Genomic DNA, 14,361 nt, shown 5'->3' on the forward strand with positions numbered 1-14,361 from the left:
CTTGACGTATAATAAAAAACCCTGAAAATTTCAGGAGAATGCCTTACTTTCCAGACTTCTATTAACATGTGAATGGAAAAGGGACAGTATTATAGTCTTTAAAAATAGCCCATGTCTCTGAAACAATAACACATGACTAGAAAGAATGCTTTCCAAACAATTTGTAATTTTTTCATCCTTATGAAAGGGGAGTGCTTTTAATTATCACAATCAGCTTTTTTTTTTTTTTTTTTTTTGAGATGGAGTGTCACTCTGTCGTCCAGGCTGGAATGGAGTGGCACAATCTCAGCTCACTGCAACCTTCGCCTCCCAGGTTCAAGCAAATCGTGTTCCTCAACCACCCAAGTAGCTGGGATTACGGGCATGCACCATCATGCCCTGCTAATTTTTGTATTTTTAGTAGAGACAGGGTTTCACCATGTTGGCCAGCCTGGTCTCGAACTCCTGGCCTCAAGTGCTCCACCTGCCTCAGCCTCCCAAAGTGCTGGGATAACAGGTGTGAGCCACTGTGCCTGGCCTACAATCAGCTTTAACAAGGAGCTATATTTCACAGCTTTGACAATTGCTTAAAGAGGGGAGAAAAAAGGAAAAGAAGCCCACAAGTTCCGTTTTTTTTTGTTTGTTTGTTTTGTTTTGAGACAGAGTTTTACTCTTGTTGCCCAGGCTGGAGTACAATGGCACGATCTCGGCTCACTGCAACCTCCGCCTCCCGGATTCAAGTGATTCTCCAGCCTCAGCCTCCCGAGTAGCTGGGATTATAGGCATGTGCCACCACACCCGTCTAATTTTGTATTTTTAGTAGAGACAGGGTTTCTCCATGCTAGTCAGGCTGATCTCGAACTCTCGACCTGAAGTGATCCACCCGCCTCAGCCTCCCAAAATGCTGGGATTACAGGTGTGAGCCACCGCGCCCAGCCACAAGTGCCGTATTTTACATTTGTCAGAATACAGTTAATATTCCTTCCACTTAAACTGAGAGGACCTCCTTCAGGTCACGAGTTTATCAAATGGACAGGCCATCATTTTAATGAAGATTAGATGATGGGAAGGGAGTCAGTTTAATTTCCTTCTGTCACAACAACAGAAAAGACTCCCAAAATTTAGGTTTTTTGGGGGGAAGGTAATATAATATTAAGATATTTCCATTCATCCCCTCATAATATGGCAAACTTATTTGTATTAATCCCAATGTTCTTTTTTTTTTTTTTTTTTTTTTTTTGAGACAGAGTCTCGATCTGTTGACAAGGCTGGAGTGCAGTGGCTTGATCTCGGCTCACTGCAACCTCTGTCTCCCAGGTTCCAGCAATTTTCCTGCCTCAGTCTCCCGAGTAGCTGGGATTATAGGCACATGCCACCACGTCTGGCTAATTTTTGTATTTTTAGTAGAGGTGGGGTTTTACCATGTTGGCCAGGCTGGTCTCAAACTCCTGGCACCAAGGGATCCACCGGCCTCAGCCTCCCAAAGTGCTAGGATTACAGGTATGAGCCACCACACCCAGCCAACCAATATTCTTAAAGCAATACATTTTGCACTTTGATCTTTTCCAGCTCCTTGAAGCTACATAAGAGTCTTTAAAATATGTATTTCACCTAAATATTTCTTGGTGGTGGTTTTGAAAGGCCCCATGGCTCCTGTTTCTCACATAATAATCACCCATACCTCCATAGCAGCATGTCCTGAGGACACATCTATGCATGAGCACACCATGCCACATGCTAGGGAGGTTCCCAACAGACAGGTACACTATGACACCGTTTTTTCTAATGAGAGAGACCTACGAACCCGTCATTCACAAGTAAAAGAATCTCAGAATGTACTGGAGACAAGACCATAAAAACACAAAATCCACTCTAAACCCAATCTTGGATTCCTTTGCTTCAAGTATTTGACTAAAACACAAACTAAACTTTCTGAAATACTCAAAACATTCTCCCCTTTTCTTCTTTAAAATTAAGGTCTTTATATGCATTTTCTTCAATTTGACTTGTTTAAAAATACTCAAGTGAGAGAAAATGATAAAGCAAATGGGGCAAAATGAAAAAAAATTGGTGAAACTGAGTAAGGGTATACAGAATTTCTTGTATCATTTTTGTAACTTTTCCATATGTTTAAAAAATTGCAATAAAATCAAGAGTCACCAAAAAAAATAGAGTATTAACAACAGAAGTTCTCTCATAGGGCTGTTTCATGTTTCAAACAATTCACCTACTCAGTTAATGCTGGCCACCTAGTAAACACTCAGTAATTGTTAATTTTTTTTTTTAAATGAGTGGATCAGCTGGGCACGGTGGCTCACGCCTGTAATCTTAACACTTTGGAGATCACTTGAGGTCAGGAGTTCGAGAACAGCCTGGCCAACAAGGTGAAACCCCGTCTCTACTAAAAATGTAAAAACTTGGCTGGGTGTGGTGGTGGGTGCCTGTAATTCCAGCTACTAGGGAGGCTGAGGCAGGAGAATCGCTTGAACCTGGGAGGCAGAGGTTGTAGTGAGCCAAGATCACGCCACTGCACTTCAGCCTAAGCTACAGAGCAGTACTCCATCTCAAAAAAAAAAAACAATGAGTGGATCAATTTACTTAACCAATTAAAGTATTAGGAGGCCAGGCGCGGTGGCTCACACCTGTAATACCAGCACTTCAGGAGGTTAAGGTGGGCAGATTGCTTGAGCCCAGGAGTTCGAGACAAGCCTGGGCAACATGGTAAAACGCTGTCTCTACAAAAAATACAAAAATTAGCCAGGTGTGATGGCACACATCTGTAGTCCCAGAGAGGTCCAGGCTGCAGTGAGCTGACATGGCGCCACTGTATTCGCCTGGGCAAAAGAGCAAGATTCTGTCTCAATAATAATCATAATAATCATAATAATAATGTATGGGGAAATTGGTATATCACTTAGGCACACATAAAGAGAAAATAGTAAAAAATTAGTGAGGGTATAAACAGATTTTGCTTATGGATATTTGCACTGAAATCTGAAATCAGAAAAAATCCATTTTTCTTCAAACAGCAATAATCTTTCAACTATAAACGTGTCATAGTATATAACAAGTCCAGGGCAGTTTTCTAGCTAAAAAGGTGGATGGGTAATCTGCAATGCAATAAGGCATTTTTTATTGGTTTGGGTTTGTTTTGTAAATACAATTTTGGAATGAAAAAATAGAAGCATGCAACGACCTTGATGTAATCTTTACATTATACATAATCGTTACAGTGTTTACCCCAGGTTCCCCATCTAGAAAGGAACTGGATAAAAGGTTAGTAACAGGACTACAGGGATAATTTTTAAAGACTGGCAAACAAGACTCATTAAGTGTTGAATCTGAAGAAGAACATGGTGAGGGAGAACTTGACAACAGGCAAGCCAGACGCAAAACCAGAGCACAGACTCTGCTGGCAAAATGCAAAGGCTGGAATCCCATCCCATCACTTGGTAGAATTCTAGCTTTTGAACTAAAATAAAGATTAAATGTATCACTGGGTTACAAAACATAGTATTATTTGTAATATAAGATAATTACTAAATAAATAGTTGTAGGAATGTCTGAGTATAACCTTGGGCAAATCATTTAATCTCAAGGACCCTCTATTTCATCACCTGTAAAATGAGAATAGTAATAGTACCTACCTCATAGGATTGCCATTGAGGAGTAAACAAGTTACAATTTGCAGTGCTTACAGAAGTATCTGGCACAAAGGCATTATATGTGTGTTGGCTACTATTATTAAGTTTATGAAGAACTAAGGTCTTATAAATACAAAAGTACACAGATATTTTTTACTCAAAAATTGAGAATGGGGCAAGAGGAAACAAACACATATATAGCATTAAGCATGTGCTGGTTGGAGAGAAGGCAGACTCTCCTGATAGAGAAATTATTAAATGCTTGCAAAGATTATCTACAGAGGTTACCACATTACTGCTGAAGATTTGTTTTAAAAGATAGGATAAATTTTTATCTACCTGGAATGATTTAAGTGGGATATTGACTGGAGTTGCAGGATAAACTAGAGGTCCTTTCAAGGTCTCTTCCCATCCAAAGAATCTACAGTTAACCAGGAAAACATTTAATTATGTACAGCCTAATAAATCTAAAAATATAAACTTAAAAGCTTTTGCTTAGCAAATAAGATTATAATCAAAATAAAGTTAAATTGGGTAGAACTGTACTTGATGAACAAATGAAAATAAAGCTTAAATTTATCATTGGAGTCCTTATTGATAAACAGTATTATCTCAATTTTTAAAAATCCATTTTCAGTTTTAGAAATAGCAACTGAGAAATAACCACTGACAATGAGACTCAGTGATTTAGCACACTAAGGCCGTTGCATACAGAAACAAAAGGCAGGACTCACTCTTTCCCTTGGCTGATCTTACAGTTTACATTTTCTTCTTTACCAATATCAAATAAGTCTATAATCACTTATATAAAGATATTGAGCATTAAACAATTACAATTACATTATAAACATGGCAATACCATACAGAGTACATCCTACTACTAACGCCAGCCCAAACACATCTATAAAAAGAATATGCACACACATCCCACTGAAACAAGTGCCTCATATCAAACTTACTCTGCATCTTGAAAGTCAACATTATCAAACTAATCCTTTTAAAATGTAGTGGCAAAAATAGTAATTTTTACCAAGATCCTCTGTTAAATTGCTAAATACATCTAGTCACCTTGAACACTTGCTTAATACAATCCAGAAAACAAACCATAAACTAAATACTATGCCACTAACACAGTAGCTGAATGCAGAGTTTTCTAAATTATTCATATACATTAATAACCATTGTTGCTCAAATCCACAAATCAAAATCTAATCTTTGTTAACTATTACAAATATCATAAACCTAATCTTTGTTATTTATACAAACACCAGCAAAAGAGTGTCAATCCAAAATTTACCCAACTTTGAAAAAAAAAGTACCTTTGTGCATCTGAGTGTACACAATAAAATAACCCCAAACAAGATTCTCAACAATTGTTTGCATTTTTCCCTAAGTAAATCATATGCTATCCTTTGGCACCATCAAATGCAAAACAAATATTCATTCATATTCTTAGCTAAATGTAAAAGCTTCTGAATAAAATCATTAAAAGAAAATTCTAAGTAAGAATAACCAAATTTTGCCCCAAATTTCTTATCTTCCTTTTCATTTCTAAAGGTGTCTTAAAAATCAAAAGCTTCTAGAAAATTAGTATTAATCTGGCCTTCTTTATTCACAACCATAAAACACGAAAGGCAGTGGAGCTGTCCAAAGACCAAGCATGCTGCAGTATTATCTTATAGAGATGTTTTTCCATCAAAATTACTCATAAATTTATTTCCCTAAAAAATAAGTCTGCTACTCTAAAATCCTCCACTACTCTACAATTCTCCCTTTCTTTATGCCATTTTGTTAAATGAGTGAGTTACCAACTACAGCATGAAACGTCCCACACAAAGCTAAAGGCAGCTCAGGAACTCAAAGCCCTCAGCTCTGATTTAATCTCTCCCCCAGTAAACTTCCTTGGTTGGTTATCTGCCTTTCTCTGAAATGATTTCTTAACATTCTCCAGCAACTGAAAACAATAAGCAGAAACCTGGTTGATTAATCAAAAGAAACAGATTCTCATCTTTCTCTATCCCAACAACAGTGCGTTCTCCATTGAAAATGAAAATGCTGTCCATAAAACACAGCCCAGCACTTGTCAGGTGCAACACTCCTACAACACCAAAACTATCACATCACACGAGTACACCCTAAATAAGCACACCCTTTCCCCGCATTATCACAACACTAGTGAAATGCAGAGGTTTTCAACACCCAGAGTTTATGCTTTATCATCCATACAAGAAAAAAATCAAATCAAAATGAGTCTCATTTCTTCAAAGTGGACAGGAAAGTCAAATCAAAAGCAATGAAGAGTGGAAGCAGATTCAAGATTTCTTGAGAGAAAGAGGTTTCTGGAATTTCCTACTTTTAGGGACAAAAGGATTCAGTTTCAACACACAGTTCTCTTCTCAACAAAGAATTCCTTTCCTGCACCCCCCACCTCTGCCCTTACTTTTTAGTCTTTACCCCTGCCTCTAGGTCCCCTTTCACTCACCATGGTTCCTCCTCTTCTGCACCAAAGGCTCTCTTACACTTGATCTTTCACTACAGCATTTCTGCCCTGACCCTTGCAGACCTTCTGGAGCAACTCCCCGTAACACGCACATTCGATTCCCACCCCCGTGCAGTCTACCCCAGTTCTACATCCATCAGGACTCCCCCAGCTTCCCTTAGCCCCCCTCTTCCCTTACTCCCCATCTCATCATTTAAATTCTGGGGCCCATCTCTTCCTGCTCCTCTCACCATTTGCTTTTAGCCCTGTCTCTTCACCTCACTGTTTTCACCTTGGATCTTGCTGAACCTCCTCAATTAACGTAATTCCCCAGTTATCCTTGTCCCAGATGGCCATCACTTCTTACACCCTAACTCTAGTCTCCTTTCAGCTCTTCTGGTCCCAGAATCGTCCTACAGACACCCATCTCTTATCTGTTTCCTTTCGCCCTTCCACCACACTCTTATTCCTGACTCCACCTGGTTCCAGTACAGGTCTCATTTGCCCTCCCTCACTTTACAGAATTTACATCCATCGCCCACCCACTAACCCATTCCTTTCTCAGAACCTCGCCAGCAGTTCCCACCACACCGTTGGTCCTAGTCCTTCAGCTCATCTCGCTCCGCACTAGTTCACACCCTCGTCACGTCTGGCTCTTAATCACTCTCTCTTTCCTACTCCCAACTATTACCCCAGCTCTGCCCCTCCTTGTCTTCCACTTCCAACACTTACCCCGGTACCCCTCACCCCAACACCACCCCCTACGAAGATTTCCCCTTCAAACCCCTGCTCTTACACCTAATCCCCGGATCCCTTTACCCAGCCCTAACCTCATTCCCTGCCCGGCTTCCTTAACGCCCACCCTGGCTTTTGCCTCCTTCCTATCTCCTTGGCTGGCTTTTTCTCACTCCTCCTCTCCCTGGCTTCTAACCCTTTCTCCCCTTAATCCTCCTCATCTCATTCTCAACCTGGTTCCCCCCATCGCCTCCAAGCCTTCCTTTCCCTCTCCCTTCAAGGCTTTTGCCCCAACCCAGCCGTCTCCCACCCCGCCAAAATAAGGCGCCCGCGCGACCCGACTCCCGGCTCTCGCCTCCCGCCGCCCCCGCCCCGGGCGCCCCCAGCCCGCCGGCGCCGCGGTCCCGCCCCCTGCCGCCGCTCCTCCCGCCCGCGAGGCGCGCGCTGCCTTTGTCGCCCCTCACCCGGTGTGTGAGGATTTTGCTTCTTTAAAGGGGAGGGCTAGTGAGCCGGAGACTCCTATCCCCGCCTCCGAGTCTTAGAATGGGCTCCCTGGCCGTCGCGGCCTCCCTGGCCCCCGTTCCCCCTACCCCCTGGAGCTACCCACTTTGCTGCCTCCCCACCTCCTCCGTCCCCTCCCCCGGCCCCCTCTATTTACCGCCATCATCAGCACGCGCGAGCTGTCACCAGGGCGCGAGACAACCGAACACGGCCCCGCCCCCTGCCCGTCTATTGGCCCGCCCGCTGGAGCCCCGCCCCTCAGGCCCTGCATTGCGCCAACGGCGCAGCGCTGGGCCGCGACCCCGGCACCGGCACCCTTTCCGAGGGTTCGCGCCGCAGGCGCAAAGTTTAGGGTCAGCCACAAACGCGCGGCCGCTTTGAGCCTGGCGTAAGGGGCGGCGGCGTAGGGGGACGTTGTGAATAGCTGGTCGAAGTTTGGTTGAAGCACAGGAGGGTAAATAAGAAGGTTTCCAGACAAAGAGACTCTTAAAGGTACAGACTCTTATGTCTGTCCCTCCTCCTTAAAGGGCCAGAGACGCTCCCGAGCCCATCTCCGCCCCCTTCTTCCCGGGGAACTGTAAAGGTATTTTACATGAGTTTCCCACACTCTTTTCGGTTCACCTTTAACACCTCTCCCCACTGCGAAGGACAAAGGCTTTCTCACTTATCCCGTCCGTATGTTTTGTTTTGTTCTGTTAAAAGACGTTATTTCTGTGTTGTTCCTAAAGCAGCAGCCCGCAAACCGTGGGGTTTCCGGAGGCAGCGTTTGCAAAAGTTACTATTGGCTCCCAGGCGGGCGAGCACGTGTCAGGCTTTTGCCACTGATGACCCAAGAGAGATTCAGCTGTTTTATGGAAATCCCCCACAAGTTAGAGGATCGCTGCCGGAACTGAAGAAGTTCAGCAGATTGTAAGGCTTGGGAAATAAACCAGACTGAGTTGGTAGTGGTCCATTGGGAAACAGAACAGTACCTAAGCTACAAAAGGCTTATGTTCCTAAGCAGTCTCCTAGGTGCACTGTCTCGAAATTACTTGCGGAGTGGTGGGGGGGAGGGGATGGGAGTCTCCCAAAATAAGATCAACAATTTCAACACGCAACACATAGCTAAGGCAGATAAAGACTTACATTTAAATATAAGGACAAATAAAAGAAACAGACATTAGCTATAGTAGTGGCTCAAGTTACACACCTGTAAACAGGAGAACTAGGTAAGCACAAAAAACAAAGAAAACCACACACAATAGGAAGGGGGAAACTACAATGCCTGGACCAAGCGCTGTGTAGGCAATTTATTAACAACTTGCGCTTTTAAAAGACGTTTGATAGGAGAGGAAGTGGAGTGTTTCAATTTGGTTTGGTCGGGATTTATCATGAGGTTCAAGACCTCAGAGTTAGATTCAGAATTTAGCTCTCCCTTTGTCGTCCATCACAGTTAACATAATTCTTAAGGAATTCTTAACATTATAACTCTAATTATCTGTCTTATTCCCTTACTCAGCAATCCCCAAGAAAATTCTTGGAGAAGAAAGATTGTTACTTATTCAATGTTAGTTCCATAACAAGGTGCTTTTGCTGAGTGAAGAATTTGGGAGCCACGTAAAACTTCCAACGGAAGGGATGCTCCCAGAATAGCAATACAGGAGGAAAAGCTTCTCAGTGCTGTGAGCATGTATTAGATCAGTGTTCTCAAAAGTGTGGCCTGGAGGCCAGGCATGGTGGCTCACGCCTGTAATCCCAGCACTTTGGGAGGCCAAGGCAGGTGGATCACGAGGTCAGGAGATCAAGACCAGCCTGGCCAACATGGTGAAACTCCGTCTCTACTAAAAATACAAAAATTATCCGGACGTGGTGGTGTGTGCCTGTAATCCCAGCTACTCAGGAGGCTGAGGCAGGAGAATTGCTTGAACCAGGGAGTTGGAGGTTGCAGTGAACTGAGATCGTGCCACAGCACTCCAGCCTGGCAACTGAGTGAGACTCCATCTCAAAAAAAAAAAAAAAAAAAAAGTGTGGCCTGGAAAGCCCTAGGGATCTCTGAGACCCTTTGGGCTGGGGAGATAGTGGGGTGCCTGAGATCAAAACGATTTTCCTAATAATACTGAGACATTATCTGCATTGTCACTGTGATGACATTTCCACAATGATACAAAAGTAGCAATGGGTAAAACTGCTGCCTTAGCACAAATCAAGGCAACTGCACCAAGCTGTACTAGAGGTCAAGGTATTCTTCACTGCTACAGTAAAAAAACACCTGTTTCAGGCTGGGCGGGTGCAGTGGCTCACGCCTGTAATCCCAACACTTTGGAAGGCCAAGGCAGGTGGATCACTTGAGGTCTGGAATTCGAGACCAGCCTGGCCAACATGGTGAAACCCCCCTCTCTACTAAAAATACAGAAATTAGCTGGGCGTGGTGGCACGCACCTGTAATCCCAGCTACTCAGGAGGCTGAGGCAGGAGAATCACTTGAACCTGGGAGGCAGAGGTTTCAGTGAGCCGAGATCGCCACCACTGCACTCCAGCCTAGGCAACAGAGTGTGACACTGTCTCAAAAAAAAAAAAAAAAAAAAAAAAAAAAACCACCAAAAACACCTGTTTCATTTAAGAGGTCTTTGATGAAGACAATAAAAATTGTTTTATTTAAGTACACATGTTTATGTGATTAAATGCATGTATGTATGCATCAAGCACTTTTAAGTACAACATTTGTCTTGAGGAAAAGCACTCTTGCAATTTGAGTTTGGAGCTGAATTAATAGCTTTCTTCATGGAACACCATTTTTATTTGAAAGAACAGCTAACACACTAGTTCACTGGATATTTGGCAGACATGTTCTTAAAAATAAACTACAGCCTGATAGCATTGTTGGTTATGATAAAACTCAAGCCTTTATTTTTATTTTTGGAGACAGAGTCTCACTCTGTCACCCAGGCTGGAGTGGAGTGGCATGATCTCAGCTCACTGCAACCTCTGCCTCCCAGGTTCAAGCAATTCTCCTGCCTCAGCCTCCTGAGTAGCTGGGACCACAGGCACACGCCACTAACGCCCAGCTAATTTTTTGTATTTTAGTAGAGACAGGGTTTCACCGTGTTGCCCAGGCTGGTCTTGAACTCCTCAGCTCAGGCAGTCTGTCCGCCTCAGCCTCCCAAAGTGCTAGGATTACAGGCGTGAGCCACCGCCCCCGGCCTGATAAAACTCAAGCATTTAAGTCAAACAATTTCTAACAACTGACTTGTATCTCCCAATGTAAACTTGATAGCTTCCCATGACTTTTTCTAATAAGACTGGTAGTGGGCCGGGCACGGTGGCTCACGCCTGTAATCCCAACACTTTGGGAGGTCGAGGTGGGCAAATCATTTCAGGCCAGGAGTTCGAGACCAGTCTGGCCAACATAGCGAAACCCCATCTCTACTAAAAATACAAAAATTAGCTGGGCATGGTGGCGCAGGCCTGTAACACCAGCTACTCAGGAGGCTGAGACACAAGAATTGCTTGAACCAGGGAGGCAAAGGTTGCAGTGAGCCGAGATCATGGCACTGCCCTCCAGCCTGGGCAACAGAGCAAGACTCTGTCTCACAAAACTAAAATAAGGCCAGGTGCGGTGCCTCATGCCTGTAATCCTGGCACTTTGGGAGGCCGAGGTGAGCGGACTGCCTGAGCTCAGGAGTTCAAGACCAGCCTGGGCAACACAGTGAAACCCCGTCTCTACTCAAAATACAAAAAAAATTAGCTGGGTGTGGCGGCGTGTGCCTTAGTCCCAGCTACTCGGGAGGCTGAGGCAGGAGAATTGCTTGAACCTGGGAGGCGGAGCTTGCAGTGAGCCGAGATTGTGCCACTGCACTCCAGCCTGGGCGACAGAATGAGACTCCATCTCAAAAAAATAATAATAATAATAATAAATAAAAATAAATATGATTTTTTGATACTGTATAATGTGTCAACATTTAGGAGATGTGCAGTGTTTTCCAAAAGACCAATGCATGACACTACAAAATCACACATTAGTAAAAGATCCATTCAAAGTGCAAAATAAGGCCAGTTGCAGTGGCTCACACCTGTAATCCCGGCACTTTGAGAGGCTGAGGCAGGTGGATCACTTGAGCCCAGGAGTTCAAGACTAGCCTGGGCAACATAGCGAGACCCCATCCCTAAAAAGAAAAAAAAAAGTGCAAAATAAACCAATAAATATTAATGGAATATAAAAAGTTCAGTAATATACTTTGAGATTCCACATTGCAACTAACCTTTAGCGGAGTTTTGATAGCATCAAAGAATATCCACAATTATCTGAAAAAGTCATGAATATACTTCTCCCTTTTTCCAAATACACATCTGTGGGAGGTTGAATTTTCTTCATATTCTTCAACCAAAACAACATTGAAACAGATTGCAAAAGCAGATATGAGTATTTCACAGTCTTCTATTATGCCAGACATTCAAAAGATTTATGAAAGTTAAAAACAATGCTACTCTTCTCAAGAAATTTTGTTTGGAAAAATAATTACTTTTCCTTAAAAATATTTTATCAGCCAAGCACAGTGGCTCATGCCTGTAATCCCAGCACCTTGGGAAGCCAAGGTGGGAAGATCGCTTGAGCTTAGGACGTTTGAGACCAAGCCTGGACAACATAGCAACACCTCGTCTCTACTAAAAATAAATTAGCCAGATACGGTGGCGGGCACAGGTAGTTCCAGCTACTCAGGAGGATGAGGTGGGAGGACTGCTTAAGCCTGGGAGATGGAGGCTGTAGTGAGCTATGATCATGTCACTGCATTCCAGCCTGGGCAACAGAGCTGGCCAGCCTTGGCCAGGAGCAGTGGCTCACGCCTGTAATCTCTGCACTTTGGGAAGCCATGGTGGGTAGAATACCTGAGGTCATATGGTGGCGGGCACCTGTAATCCCAGCTACTCGGGAGGCTGAGGCACAAGAATTGCTTGAACCTGGGAGCCGGAGGTTGCAGTGAGCTGAGATTGTACCACTGCACTCCAGCCTAGGCCATAGAGTGAGACTCTGTCTCAAAAAAAAAAAAAAAAAAAAAAATTATTTATGTTAACATGTGATGGGCTTACTGTTACCTTTAAGCAAATTAATAAATATTTAGGCCAGGCATGGTGGCTCACACCTATCATCCCAACACTGGGAGGTCGAGGATCACTTGAGCCCAGGAGTTTGAGACCAGCCTGGGAAACACAGTGCAACTCTGTCTTAAAAGATAAAAAATTATAGAAAATTAAAAGACATGAGAGCAGAGATGGCATCTTCTTGCCTACAAAACATTCTTCATATGTATTTTCCTTTGAGCCCCTCAACAACTCTATGAAATACGGAAAGCAGGCATCATTATTCCCACTGTACAGATGAGACTCAGAGACAACAGCTTGATTGAAGTTACGTGGCAAGTTAGGGCCAGTACTATGGCTAGCACTCAGCCATCTGTCTCTTAAAGACGCATTCTCTTTCTTTGAGCAGGCCACCCCAGAATACCCGTCACCTTCACATTCACAGCCTTGCCTTTCCTACATGACAAAAGACTTCTACTGTTGAATTCTGGCTTCAGGACAATCTAGGCTACATAAATGTGGTCCCTAAACTCTCTTTTTAAAAGTCTCCAAAGAAAATTCAGTTGAATTCATATTAATCTTAAAAATTAATCTGTGCTATCTGATGGTGGGGCAGGGGTCTATGTTGGGAAATGAAAGAGAGAATGCAAGAGAATTAGGAAACTTTGCCCTAATCATTTCAATAATTTTTTAACTTGATAATTTCATCACAGAGGAAAGGAACTATTTCTCTGCCTCATCAATCACATTTTTCTGAAAAATGAAAAAGTATATGCATTATGCCAAATTCCATTACAACAGAATACTTGTCAGACCCCATGGAATGTCATAACAGAAGAGTAACTCTGAAGCCACAGAGGTAGCTATCAAGATTGCTTCATATATATTTACTTCTGCCTATTTTCAAAAGAAAAAGGGGAAACATAGGAAGATAGCAAAAACTCAGTCCATCTTCCCAGAAACTGTCTGAAAGGCCCAAAGGATTGGTTATAAAATGAAGAAGGAAAATCCTCTGGCTTGACACCCAGATGTAAGGTCCAGAAGGCAGGGAAAGATCCTGCTCACAAAAGCTGGCTGGACCAGTCTCAAACCTGCTTAACTCTGTCCTCATACTGTTTCCATTTCAGGATTTGCTCTCCATTTAGAGACTCTTTTTTTGGATCACAGATTTTTTTTTCTTTTTTTTTTGAGACAGTCTCACTCTGTCATCCAGGCTGGAGTACATGGCAAAATCTCATCTCACTGCAACCTTCACCTCCCAGGTTCAAGTGATTCATTCTTCTGCCACAGCCTCCCAAGTAGCTGGGATTATAGGAATGCACCACCACGCCCAGTGAATTTTGTATTTTTAGAGATGGGGTTTCACCATGTTAGTCAAGCTGGTTTTGAACTCCTGACCTCAGGTGATCTGCCCACCTCAGCTTCCCAAAGTGCTGGTATTACAGGTGTGAGCGACCGCGCCTGGCCGAGATGTGAGTATTGAATGATGGTCAAGCTAGGTGATTTAAGGAGTTGTTCTAACCAAAAAGACTGATTTGGGAATGCTCTACACAATCATAGTGACTCATCTTGGAGAGATCCCACCCCCAAGAAGTGAGTACTCACAAGCCAAAGACACCAAATTCTCAGGGGAGGCCCAAACTTGTAATGCAATTGGTTTCAGCCATTCTCCATGCAATAGTAATTGGGGTCTGTGGCCTAAAACACCCAGGCAGTAACAGAAATGGAGAGGGAGGGTGTGGCAAGAGAAAGGCAACGTTGGGAGTTAAAGGTTTGGGGTTGGAGATGACAAGGCCATATATCAGTCCTGCCTATCAATTTTTGACACCTGGAGCACATGCTTAGGTGGGGAACTTCTAACCACAACCCTTACCTTCCAGGATTTGGAAAGAAAAATTTCACTAACTGCCTTACCCTGAAGCCTCAGAACACACTGGGTTGGGGTAGGTCTGGTGGAGGGGAGGAGTG

The 14,361-nt window shown here is 43.4% G+C and overlaps 1 protein-coding gene across 16 annotated transcripts in view; it reads right to left on the reverse strand.

Moving 5' to 3' along the window:
* USP49 (ubiquitin specific peptidase 49) overlaps window positions 1–14,361 on the reverse strand; it is a 118,382-nt gene that overhangs the window by 101,121 nt on the left and 2,900 nt on the right. For 4 of the 16 annotated variants that reach the window (XM_054493342.2, XM_063666971.1, XM_054493326.2 and 1 more), the window contains exons 1-2: window positions 7,496–8,018; window positions 3,963–4,044 (exon numbers count right to left, since the gene is read on the reverse strand). The exons of 3 other annotated variants lie outside the window; for them this stretch is intronic. The gene's annotated coding sequence lies outside the window, so the exon portion shown is untranslated. Of the gene's footprint in view, window positions 1–3,962; window positions 4,045–6,105; window positions 7,107–7,301; window positions 7,467–7,495; window positions 8,019–14,361 lie in introns of those variants that run through there. 9 more of the 16 variants (XM_054493335.2, XM_054493344.2, XM_054493328.2 and 6 more) reach the window with 4 other exon arrangements.

This window comes from Pongo pygmaeus, chromosome 5 (genome assembly GCF_028885625.2).
Source record: "Pongo pygmaeus isolate AG05252 chromosome 5, NHGRI_mPonPyg2-v2.0_pri, whole genome shotgun sequence".
Classification (NCBI taxonomy): domain Eukaryota; kingdom Metazoa; phylum Chordata; class Mammalia; order Primates; family Hominidae; genus Pongo; species Pongo pygmaeus.